Genomic DNA, 12,304 nt, shown 5'->3' with positions numbered 1-12,304 from the left:
ATATAATATCAGTTAATACCTGCCTAAATACGGAAGACGATTATGTCACGCAGGTAGGTTTACCAGTGGTCAGTATAGCAATAACGGCGTGCTCGTGACTCGGTAACGTCCCACCCAAGATAAATCGCGCTTTTAGCTGTTTGTTTACGAGCAGGCCGTTATCGGTTGCTCGAGGTGAATCACTTTGCGTGCAGTTGTATCGGAAGCCCGAGGTTGAACCGGGAGTTCACGCGATTACGTAAGCGAAATGTGCGGAATCAAGCTGTTTGAGGACGCATACGTGACACTTGGGGCGTCGTCACGCTAAGGAAATGGTAAAACGTGATTAACGAAGAATAAAAAGGCGACTGGGAGGGGAAGGAAAATGTACGCGTTGTTACGTGTGACTGGTCGAGAGTGTAATGGGGGCTTATCATGTTTTCGTGTTTTCTGATTTGAGCCACTTGTGCGTTGAATTGTGTGGAATTACTACGTGTAGAATTACATGTCGAACTCCTACGCGCAGAATTGCTACGTGTCGAATTGACATGAGTCGAATTCGTACGTGTGGGATTTTGGCGCGTGGAATTCCGTCGCATCGAATTTCAACGCGCTGAATTCCTAGGTATCGAATTTCCACGCGTCGAATTTTGGCGCATCGAATTTCCGCGTATCAAATTCCCACGCGTGGAATTCCAACGTATCGAATTTCCACGCGTCGAATTTTGGCGCATGGAATTCCCACGTCCCGAATTCCTACGTCCCGAATTCCCATGCGCCAAATTTCCACGCGTGGAATTCTCGCGTTCCGAATTCCCATGCGCCGAATTACCACGCGTGGAATTCCCACGTCCTGAATTCCCACGCTCCGAATTCCCACGCCCCGAATTCCCACGTCCCGAATTCCCATGCGCCAAATTTCCACGCGTGGAATTCTCGCGTTCCGAATTCCCATGCGCCGAATTACCACGCGTGGAATTCCCACGTCCTGAATTCCCACGCTCCGAATTCCCACGCCCCGAATTCCCACGTCCCGAATTCCCATGCGCCAAATTTCCACGCGTGGAATTCTCGCGTTCCGAATTCCCATGCGCCGAATTACCACGCGTGGAATTCCCACGTCCTGAATTCCCACGCTCCGAATTCCCACGCCCCGAATTCCCACGTCCCGAATTCCCATGCGCCAAATTTCCACGCGTGGAATTCTCGCGTCCCGAATTCCCACGCTCCGAATTCCCACGCCCCGAATTCCCACGCCCCGAATTCCCACGTACCGAATTCCCACGTCCCGAATTCCCACGTCCCGAATTCCCACGTCCCGAATTCCCACGTCCCGAATTTCCACGCGTGGAATTCCCATGCGCCGAATTTCTATGCGTGGAATTCCCACGTCCCGAATTCCCATGCGCCAAATTTCCACGCATGGAATTCCCACGTCCCGAATTCCTATGCGCTGAATTACTACGCGTGGAATTCCCACGTCCCGAATTCCAACGCACCAAATCTCCAAGCCCTGAATTCCTATTCGTCGAATTGCCACCCGTCAAAACCCTACTTGCCTTACCACCACATGTTGCATTACCACGCCCTGTAATTCGAAATATTGTATCATACTACATCACCTGATACGTTCTCCCATTAAACAATGCATATTAAATCCTCCCTATACCACATGTCCCTCCGTATTTAATCTACTTATACAAAATACGTGAAGTGCGCATTTGTCTAGCACTGTAATTAACCTTTAGAATTTCGCATGCAACATATCCATTATTTCCGCCATACTTTCTGACGTAGTTTGCAGCATGTTGGCGGTTGCACCATCAGTTACAAGATGATACCATCGATCACGAAACAGGCAAGTAGTAGAGGGATCGATAGACCACGTAGGAGGTTGATCTTTCGATGGTCGTTTGCTCGGCGCGAAGCATCTCCGGAGGACAGCATTTGCTCGTGGGGACGATTCGTCAGGATCACGTCTCGGATCGCGCCACCGGATCGCGTATCGTTTGTTGCTCTTCGATAATAGATGTTCTCCAAGCACGGTAATCGTTGCGGTAGCTCGCGCTATCGATTCCTCCGACCCGCCGAAGAATTTAATACCGGCTTGATCCACCTGATTAATAATTCCGTGGTCGAAGCGTTAGAGAAATAAGGGAAGTGCGGTATCGATCAGTAGCGTTCGTTTACAATCTCGAACGTGAGATTTGGTGAGATGAAACTGTGTTGGAGAGAATCGGGAGGATCTGGTTGCGGGAGATGTATGAGATTTTGGTCGAATTTTGTTATATAAGAATAAAGGACTATGGTGGTGCTATAGTGAGAATTCGACGAGTATGGAATTTGATGTGATGGAGTTCAATGCGTGGGAATTCGATGTGAAGGATTTTGACGCGTAAGAATTCCACGCATGAGATTTCTATACGTAAGAATTCCATGCGTAGTAATTCAGCGTGTAAGAATTTAACGCATGGGAATTCGACGCGTAGGAGTTTGACACGCTAGAATTCGGTGCGTAGGAATTCGATACGTTGAAGTTCTACGCGTCGAAATTCGATACGTAGGAATTCGACGCGTTGGAATTCGATACGTTGAAGTTCTACGCTCCGAAATTCGATACGTAGGAATTCGACGCTTTGAAATTCGATACCTAGGAATTCAAAGCGTCGAAATTCGATACGTTGAAATTCTACGCGCCGAAATTCGATACGTAGGAATTCGACGCATCGAAATTCGATACGTTGAAGTTCTACGCCCCGAAATTCGATACGTAGGAACTCGACGCGATTGAAATTCGATGCGTCGAAATTCTACACGCCGATATTCGATACCTCGGAGTTCTACGCGCAAATATTGGACCAAGAGATTCATAATCTACCAAGTGTACAAACTCTCCGCATAAACATATCAAATTTATTAATTCAACACCCAAAAAGTCACTACATAATCCAACCCATAGATTACAATAATAAAACTGAAAGTACCTCTACTCCTTCATATTATCACACGAGCCCCGAGCGCAGGTAGTTATCGAGCGCCTCCCACCGCAAACATCGCAACCCAATAAAATTCTACACACACCAAAGTTCCTACTCCGTTAACACTATCTCGACAGCAATTTCCGTCAACGATTCTCAGCTTCTCTATCGTTTATTCGCAATTATTAATTCAACAGCCGTTAATTCGTTCGGTCTGTTCGGTCTGTAAGGTCGTCTCCAGGATCGATCGTCCCTGATAGAAGCATGAATCTTTAAGGCCACTCTCGTCGATTTCCGTGCATCGGATGTGCGTTAAAAATAGGAGAGTAATGGTCCCGGTGTGACAAAGCTCGGTAAAGTTTATAAAAGATGTCCAGCTGCGGGCAGCCGGTGAAAGACAAACGTGACTTTTCGTTCCTGAATTCTCCAACTTTCTCGCTTTCTAAAGGTACGTCACGACGAATCGAATAAAGATGAAGACCCTGCATAGTAACGAATTCAGTACACTCGTTAATTTCGTTCGGTTTTGTCTTTGTCCGCCTGGAAATTCAAAGAGGACTCAAAAATAGTGTCGTTTGAACCTTTTATGAAAACTTTAATCCAGTTTCGTGTTAATTATATTGTTAGGGTAGTTTTAGAGATATTTAGGGAAGTTTCTAAGTTTGGTATATGTACTGCAGGGGTTTTATGGGTGTTTTTACTCTCAGATTTCTGTATTTTTATTTCTCAAGCTTTCTGTTTGTGTAAATTTCTATAGTTAGATCTTTCATATTCCTAGATGTCCACGTCTTGAGATCTCTATATCCCTAGGTTCCCATATTCTCTAGATCTCCACGTCTTGAGATCTCTATATCCCTAGATTCCCCTATTCTCTAGATCTCCACGTATTGAGATCTCTATATCCCTAGATTCCCCTATTCTCTAGATCTCCACGTCTTGAGATCTCTATATCCCTAGGTTCCCATATTCTCTAGATCTCCACGTCTTGAGATCTCTATATCCCTAGATTCCCATATTCTCTAGATCTCCACGTATTGAGATCTCTATATCCCTAGATTCCCGTATTCTCTAGATCTCCACGTCTTGAGATCTCTATATCCCTAGGTTCCCATATTCTCTAGATCTCCACGTCTTGAGATCTCTATATCCCTAGATTCCCATATTCTCTAGATCTCCACGTATTGAGATCTCTATATCCCTAGATTCCCCTATTCTCTAGATCTCCACGTATTGAGATCTCTATATCCCTAGATTCCCGTATTCTCTAGATCTCCACGTCTTGAGATCTCTATATCCCTAGGTTCCCATATTCTCTAGATCTCCACGTCTTGAGATCTCTATATCCCTAGATTCCCATATTCTCTAGATCTCCACGTATTGAGATCTCTATATCCCTAGATTCCCGTATTCTCTAGATCTCCACGTCTTGAGATCTCTATATCCCTAGGTTCCCATATTCTCTAGATCTCCACGTCTTGAGATCTCTATATCCCTAGATTCCCATATTCTCTAGATCTCCACGTCTTGAGATCTCTATATCCCTAGATTCCCATATTCTCTAGATCTCCACGTCTTGAGATCTCTATATCCCTAGATTCCCATATTCTCTAGATCTCCACATCCTCAGATGTCCTTACACCTAATATCTTCACTCTTACTTCTCTATACTCCCAGATTTCCAAGTTTCCAAATTCTCCCACAAGACCTAAATTTCTAAAGTAAGATCTAGTCTTTAAATCCCTATACCCCCTACTCCCAAATCCCCCAAATCATTCTATCCCCAGATTCCTTAATAGTACACAGTATGTCCTCACTCACACAGCAGATCAAAAATAATTTTCGTGTCCCACCAAAACTAATTTCGTCACATTTCATATTTAACCCAACGTAACTGAAAGAACAGAAAATTTTAAGTCAATATTAGTTTCGTAAAATGGCAACGTTTGACTTGCAAATGAACCAGGTTTTCATGCGTCTTTCATTAGATATTCAAGGTCAGTTTGCATCTTCATCATAGTACCATTTGAATGAACGAAACAACTGATCAACGACGAGGCGTCACAATGTTCCTTGTTCTTCTGGTTTCTCCTTTTAACTTCACACAGCTAACTTTAGCAATTGTGGCCATCCGCGAGCATGATAGATACAGGTGTGTTTTACATTTGATACATGATCTCATTCGTTTTGAACGTCTGTCTGTTGCTCCGCCGTTGCGCAATATCGGTGTTTGTTACTGGTAATAATTTACTTCGTGTAATAATTTCTTCAAGTTTAATTTACCAATTATCGTTAATTAGAGGTGGGGGTCAAAGACCTCTGTGAGGTATTCAAAGCTAGAAAAATTTAACTCTTTGATTACGTTTGATTTTTAGTCAAATACTTTCACAGTGATATTCACATATGTATATTCGTAGGGATATTCACATGTGTATATTCACAGGGATATTCACATATGTATATTCACAGGGATATTCACAGGGATATTCACATATGTATATTCACAGGGATATTCACAGGGATATTCACATATGTATATTTACATATGTATATTCACATATGTATATTCACAGGGATATTCACATATGTTACGTATATTCACAGGGATATTCACATATGTTACGTATATTCACAGGGATATTCACATATGTTACGTATATTCACATATGTATGTATATTTACATATGTATAGTCACAGGGATATTCACATATGTATATTCATAGGGATATTTACATATGTATAGTCACAGGGATATTCACATATGTATATTCATAGGGATATTCACATATGTATATTCACAGGGATATTCACATATGTATGTATATTCACATATGTATATTCACAGGGATATTCACATATGTATTCGACCATCTTGAAGACATGTGTACATATATCCACACATGTGTGTGCGTCCTTGAGGTCCCTAGTTTCAGCAAATCCTTGTCACTATTTTTTACTCTAATAACTGACAATAGAAACTTGTCTATCGCTCATACTACTCTTGTCTATCGTGACTATCGGTCATTCACCGGAACCTAAGGTGACAGCAACCTTGAAGATCTAATCGTTCAAGTACCCTCGTCACCCATCGAACCATCGTTACGTCATCGTTCCCAATCGTGAACAACTGTTCAACCCGCAATTCTTTAGCTTTTCAACATTTCAGCGGAGGAATAATACGCCGGGCTAAAGCATGTGCTGTCGGTGCCAATGGTATTGCACCGAGTGTGCCAGCCTGTCAGCCGTTCGTAACGCGAACACAGCTCTGCGTTTCTGCTTTTTAAATATACCGGCCGAACTCTCTCGGCTTCCCAGTATTACGTCGTCGACTGACCACGGCGCACGTCTTGCAACCCGCATCAATCGATTCCGATCGGATTTTACCACGATATCTATCGAGTTCTTATCGGCCGCGTCGATTTCACGCTACTCTGCGCGCTTGTCCGATACTCTGGTGCTTTTGTGTGACTCATCTATATTAACTCCTCGTGATCGTTCTCGTAACTTTTGATCGCGGTAACCTGTCATTTTTGCAGATTTTTGCAGTTTCATTTTTGGTGCACGGTGCTTTGACTCAGGTAAAGTTATTTATGTAGATATAGCTCAATTACTTGCAATATATTTTTAATTTTGCTTTGTTAGTTGATGTAGCTGATAGTTAGAATGTTTGCTGGTTTTGTTTGGAGGACACTTGTTGCGTAAATTGAGACATCAGTGCTCTTGAGGCATCACTGATGGTCCACGCTTAAGGTGCCGGTCACTTGTGATAATATTTGAAACACGAACTTCCAAAATTTAGAGTATGGTAATCACAAAACTTGAAGTAGCTGTGACCCTCTACCTAATTTGAAATGCTGAACCGTCTGGTCAAATTTGGATACCAAATATCAGTGATCCATATAAAATTTAGAGCCCTGGTATTCAATAGCCAGTCACATATTAATAACCCCTATGAAATTTGAATCTTCAGACATTTGCATAATTTGAGAATTGTTCAATCCTTCAAACTGAAGACGTTCACTGAAAATTATTATCCTAATTCAGTACTGACTTCTAAAGTTGAGGAAATATTGCTGATAACTTCAATTATCAGCTGTACTTATCAGATAACTTACAAAGCTTGAAGTGTCAAATGTGACCAAACTAGAAAACCATTCCACAAAATGTCGTCATCAGTAATCCCCATATACTCCATAATCCCCACTAGTCCATATCAATTCTGAAATCTACCTATGCAATAATTAATACCTAATATCCATTGCAAATACCTCGCATTATTACCACCATATCAACGTTATTCAAAGTCTTGTCTTAAATCATATCTTAGAGGCGCCAGTGACCCCCACTGCAGTCTCCGCGCCGTATTAATAGACGGAAGAAGTCTCGGGAGTATATTGTAGATATTGCAACCGCAATGATTTAGAATCGAGCTTTACTATCGTGGGTCCACGTATCTCGATCTTGGTGTATTTGACCACGTCTAAAGGCCAGCTGCGAAAACATTCGAATATTCTGGCTGGGAGTATGCTCGATGTTTCAGTGGCTCGTAAATTCGCGTGCCAAGTATTAAAGTTTGTCGATGAGATGGTGGCGTGGCACGTGGTCGATGTAATAAAATGGTTTGTTGAAACGTAGATTGGTGGATTGGTGGATTGGTGGATTGGTAGATTGGTAGATTGATAGATTGGTAGATTGGTGGATTAGGAGATTGGTAGATTGGTGGATTAGGAGATTGGTAGATTGGTGGATTAGGAGATTGGTAGATTGGTAGATTGGTAGATTGGCAGATTGGTGGATTGGTAGATTGGTAGATTGGCAGATTGGTGGATTGGTGGATTGGTGGATTGGTGGATTGGTGGATTGGTAGATTGGTAGATTGGTGGATTGGTGGGTTGATAGATTGGTAGATTGGTAGATTGGTGTATTGGTGGATTGGTGGATTGGTGGATTGGTGGATTGGTAGATTGGTAGATTGGTGTATTGGTGGGTTGATAGATTGGTAGATTGGTGGATTGGTGGGTTGATAGATTGGTGGATTGGTCGATTGGTCGATTGGTCGATTGGTCGATTGGTCGATTGGTCGATTGGTCGATTGGTCGATTGGTCGATTGGTCGATTGGTCGATTGGTAGATATACATATTGGTACATTAATAAATTGGTAGATGTACATATTACTCCATTGTTATATGAGTAGATATACACATTGGCACATTAGTACACTGGTAGATTGATAGATTGATAGATTGATAGACTTGTAGACAGATTGATAGATTGATAGACTTGTAGACACATTGATAGATTGATAGACTTATAGACAGATTGATAGATTGATAGACTTGTAGACAGATTGATAGAATGGTAGACAGATTGATAGATTGATAGACTTATAGACAGATTGATAGATTGATAGACTTGTAGACAGATTGATAGATTGACAGATTGATAGACTGGTAGACAGATTGATAGATTGATAGACTTATAGACAGATTGATAGATTGATAGACTTGTAGACAGATTTATAGATTGACAGATTGATAGACTGGTAGACAGATTGATAGATTGATAGACTGGTAAACAGATTGATAGGTTGGTAGATTAGCAGATTGGTAGATTAAAAACATTAAAAACTATAGTTTGATAAAATTCATAATATAATAACGCCGGCATTTTGTGCTTCGGCAGCTTGACACTTTGATAATTTTATAAATTGATAAATTGACAACCTCATAATCTAAAAGCTCGTATCAAACTTGATACCCCATTCAAAAAAGACCCGCAGTTACCAAAATTGCATGAATAAAATCAAAGTTCAAAGTGGAAAAAAAAGTCGACTTCCTGTTCGACGTTAAAGAAGTCAAAGTTTCGTTACGCTAGAGGAATCGTTACATAAAGAACGCGAGTCTTCCAGCGGCAAGGAATAATCGAACTCTCGACTTTGTTCGACGAGAAACGCGCTTCACTCGAACACTTTCAACGAGGCAACAAGACTCGGTCTCGCGACGCCGGTCTTTTCCGTTCGAAAGAGCAACGGAAACGGCACGACGATGGCCATTAGCCTAATGGAAATCGGCTCGCGGCGATTCCGAGTGAGAGCCGCTCGCGCGACGTCGCTCGGCGTTCCCGCGATTTGTCGCGAGCGTCTCGCTATTTATCGCCCGAGCCGATTTCCTCGCGGCAAATGGATCGCGAGGCGTGGAAATGCGATTTTTCCACGAGGACCTACCTCAGGTAAAAGGTTCTTTGTTGCCTGCGAAAATAACTCGCTAAAAGCGTTTCCCGATAAATACGCTTCCACGTTTCGGGTTAAGGAATCGACTTGACGCTTATGATCGCATTTACATATCTTTCGACGGTTTGTGATAACTCAACGCGAATGGTTTGTTGGTCTTTGACTAGGTTAATTAGTTAGGTTATAGGTTCTTTAGGATTAGACTCAAATGTAGACTGGAATGATTTGTAAGAAGCTGTTTTGATAGATGGATGTCTTGTGATGTTTTGTGATGTCTTGTGACTGAACAGGAACCGTTAACTTTATGTGAACTTAACAGGAACAGTTAACTTGATGTGAACTTAACAGGAATTATGTGGCAGACCGAAGTATACGGTTGAATAATTCCAAAGAAGTTTAGGATAAGATTAAAATGTTCACTTGAATAATTTACATCAAGTCTAGGAGGAAACTCAAATGTTCATATGAATAATTTTCGACAAGTTTATGATCAGACTCAAATGTGAACATGAATAGTACTCAACAAGTTTAGGATCAGACTATAATGTCCACATGAATAATTCACATCAAGTTTGGGATCAGAGTAAAATGTCTACTTGGATAATTTTTAAGAAGACCAAGACCAGACTCAAATGTCCACATGAGTACCTTACAAGTTTAGGATCAGACTCAAATGTGAACATGAATAGTACTCAACATGTCTAGGATCAGACTATAATGTCCACATGATTAATTCACATCAAGTTTGGGATCAGAGTAAAATGTCTACTTGGATAATTTTTAAGAAGACCAAGATTAGATTCAAATGTCCACATGAATAGTACCCTACAAGTTTAGGATCAGACTCAAATGTCCACTTACATAATTCCCAACTAGCTTATTTGTATCCTCCACATTTGTGAACGTCTGTTGATATGTGGACCTCTTTTGATACGTGAACCTCTTTTGATGTGATTAGAAGAATGTTTGCAAAACTTATTAAAAATTATTTTACAAACTAAAATGTCCACTTGAATAATTTCCAACTAGCTTATTCGCATCCTCCACTTTTGTGAAACTTCATACGTGGACCTCTTTTGATACGTGGACCTCTTTTGATACATGAACCTCTTTTGACACGTGAACCTTGACATAATTAGAACATATCCAAAACATATTAAAAATTATTTTACAGTCTAAAATGTCCATTCAAATAATTCCCCAACTACATTTTCATCCTCAATTTTTGTGAACCTCTCTGCGATTAGACGTTCAAACTTTCCAGAAATAATTCTGCTGTAATCCTAATTTCTCCAGCCTAGAATCTAGCGAACCAGTCTGACGCGTGTGTTTGAGTGAATTAACGAGAACGAGTCCAGTTTCCCCTTCCCCTCTCCACTCTTCCTGTTTTTTTCTATTCCCATCTTTTTGATACCCTCTTCCTATGAAACCTTGCTTTGTTTACCTTGCCAAGTTTTTTACGCTTCTCCCTTTCCTTTGTACGCAGAATTGAAGACCTAGGAGAAAGTGTGCTCAGCGAGGCTTCAACTTTGTGAAGGTCACAGTTCGCTGTAGGAAACGATCTTGATCGCGTCGGTGCTCGTTCGGTGAAATTCGTGAATGTCGAAATTAGTGTTGTGAATGAAGTTTCTATTTCTTTTGCGCAGGAATAGTGGAGGACGTGGACATTGGGAGTGTTCAGGAATGAGATTGCATGTGTGTTGAACGAGTAGCAAGAAGTTATAGGTAAGTTTATGTTTATTTGTTCTTTTAATGGATAGGAGAATAATTTTAATTAAATTGCAAATTTTAATAGAAATTATAGACTTGACAACTAGAAATCAAAAGGGTCTAACAAAGATGAACTCATGTTACTTGTTTGTTCTTTCAAATATGTATAGCAGCACAATTTTAATTAAGTCTCAAATTTTAATAGAGATTATAGACTTGACAACTAAAAATCAAAAGGGTCTAACAAAGACGAACTCATGTTACTTGTTTGTTCTTCCAAATATGGATAGCAGTATAATTTTAATTAAATTGCAAATTTTAATAGAAATTATAGACTTGACAACTAAAAATCAAAAGGGTCTAACAAAGATGAACTCATATTACTTGTTTGTTTTTTTAAATATGTATAGCAGCACAATTTTAATTAAGTCTCAAATTTTAATAGAAATTACAGACTTGACAACTAAAAATCAGAAGGGTCTAACAAAGACGAACTCATGTTACTTGTTTGTTCTTTCAAATATGTATAGCAATATAATTTTAATTAAATTGCAAATTTTAATAGAAATTATAGACTTGACAACTAAAAATCAAAAGGGTCTAACAAAGATGAACTCATGTTACTTGTTTGTTCTTCCAAATATGTATAGCAGCACAATTTTAATTAAGTCTCAAATTTTAATAGAAATTATAGACTTGACAACTAGAAATTATAGTTGTATTTTAATAGTTGTTCATTGACCTTGAAATGATGTTCGTAACAATTTCAAGACCAACCTTTCTTATTAATACTAGTCACTGAATGTGCAGACTATATGTCTTTGCTAGGTGATATAATCGTATAAAGTTACATCACCTATTTCTTGCTATCTTTGATAGCAATCAAAATCACTTCTAAAAGTCTGTCTAAAGATTTTAGATACTTGACGTAGAACCGTGACTAATATAATTGAAACTCAAAGACTTTATTTAACTTGTCTATTATTAACTCTCTACAAAAATATCGATAGAATTAATTAATCGTATTAATTACATCATCACATGTTTCTCAAACCCTCCATTTTGTGTATATAGTCAACGAACTATCAACTTGTCCCATAATTATCAAGTGACCATATATTAAATTTCATGAATGTTTTAATTAGTTCTCGAAAACCATGGATAAGTTTGAACTACCAACAATAATTGCCCTCCAATTTAGATCGATAATTAATTTCGGTAATTAACGTCGTATAACTTCTCTTCAACACTCTTTTGGAGTTCGAGAACGGGAACAGGTTCGGGGAATGACGCATTGCTCACTGTTTTTCCCTTTTATTTCCCAACTATTCGACCGGAAGGAAAATTTCCTGATCGACTGTGAATAGATAGCTATATCCTAAAAAATTTCAGTGTACCTTTCTCAATTG

General features: G+C 40.0%; 1 protein-coding gene across 2 annotated transcripts in view; it reads left to right on the top strand.

Moving 5' to 3' along the window:
* Positions 1-6,267: 6,267 nt before the first annotated feature.
* The window catches only part of LOC100881395 (sodium-coupled monocarboxylate transporter 1), a 67,762-nt gene continuing 61,725 nt past the window's right edge, over positions 6,268-12,304 (top strand). Inside the window, exons 1-2 of one of the 2 annotated variants that reach the window (XM_012290416.2) lie at positions 6,268-6,533; positions 10,832-10,910. The gene's annotated coding sequence lies outside the window, so the exon portion shown is untranslated. The remainder of the gene's footprint in view (positions 6,534-10,831; positions 10,911-12,304) is intronic. The other variant, XM_076538596.1, reaches the window with a different exon arrangement.

Source organism: Megachile rotundata, chromosome 13, assembly GCF_050947335.1.
Source record: "Megachile rotundata isolate GNS110a chromosome 13, iyMegRotu1, whole genome shotgun sequence".
Classification (NCBI taxonomy): Eukaryota; Metazoa; Arthropoda; class Insecta; order Hymenoptera; family Megachilidae; genus Megachile; species Megachile rotundata.
Note: the sequence above shows the minus strand (reverse complement) of the source record. Positions and strands in the feature narration are given on the sequence as shown.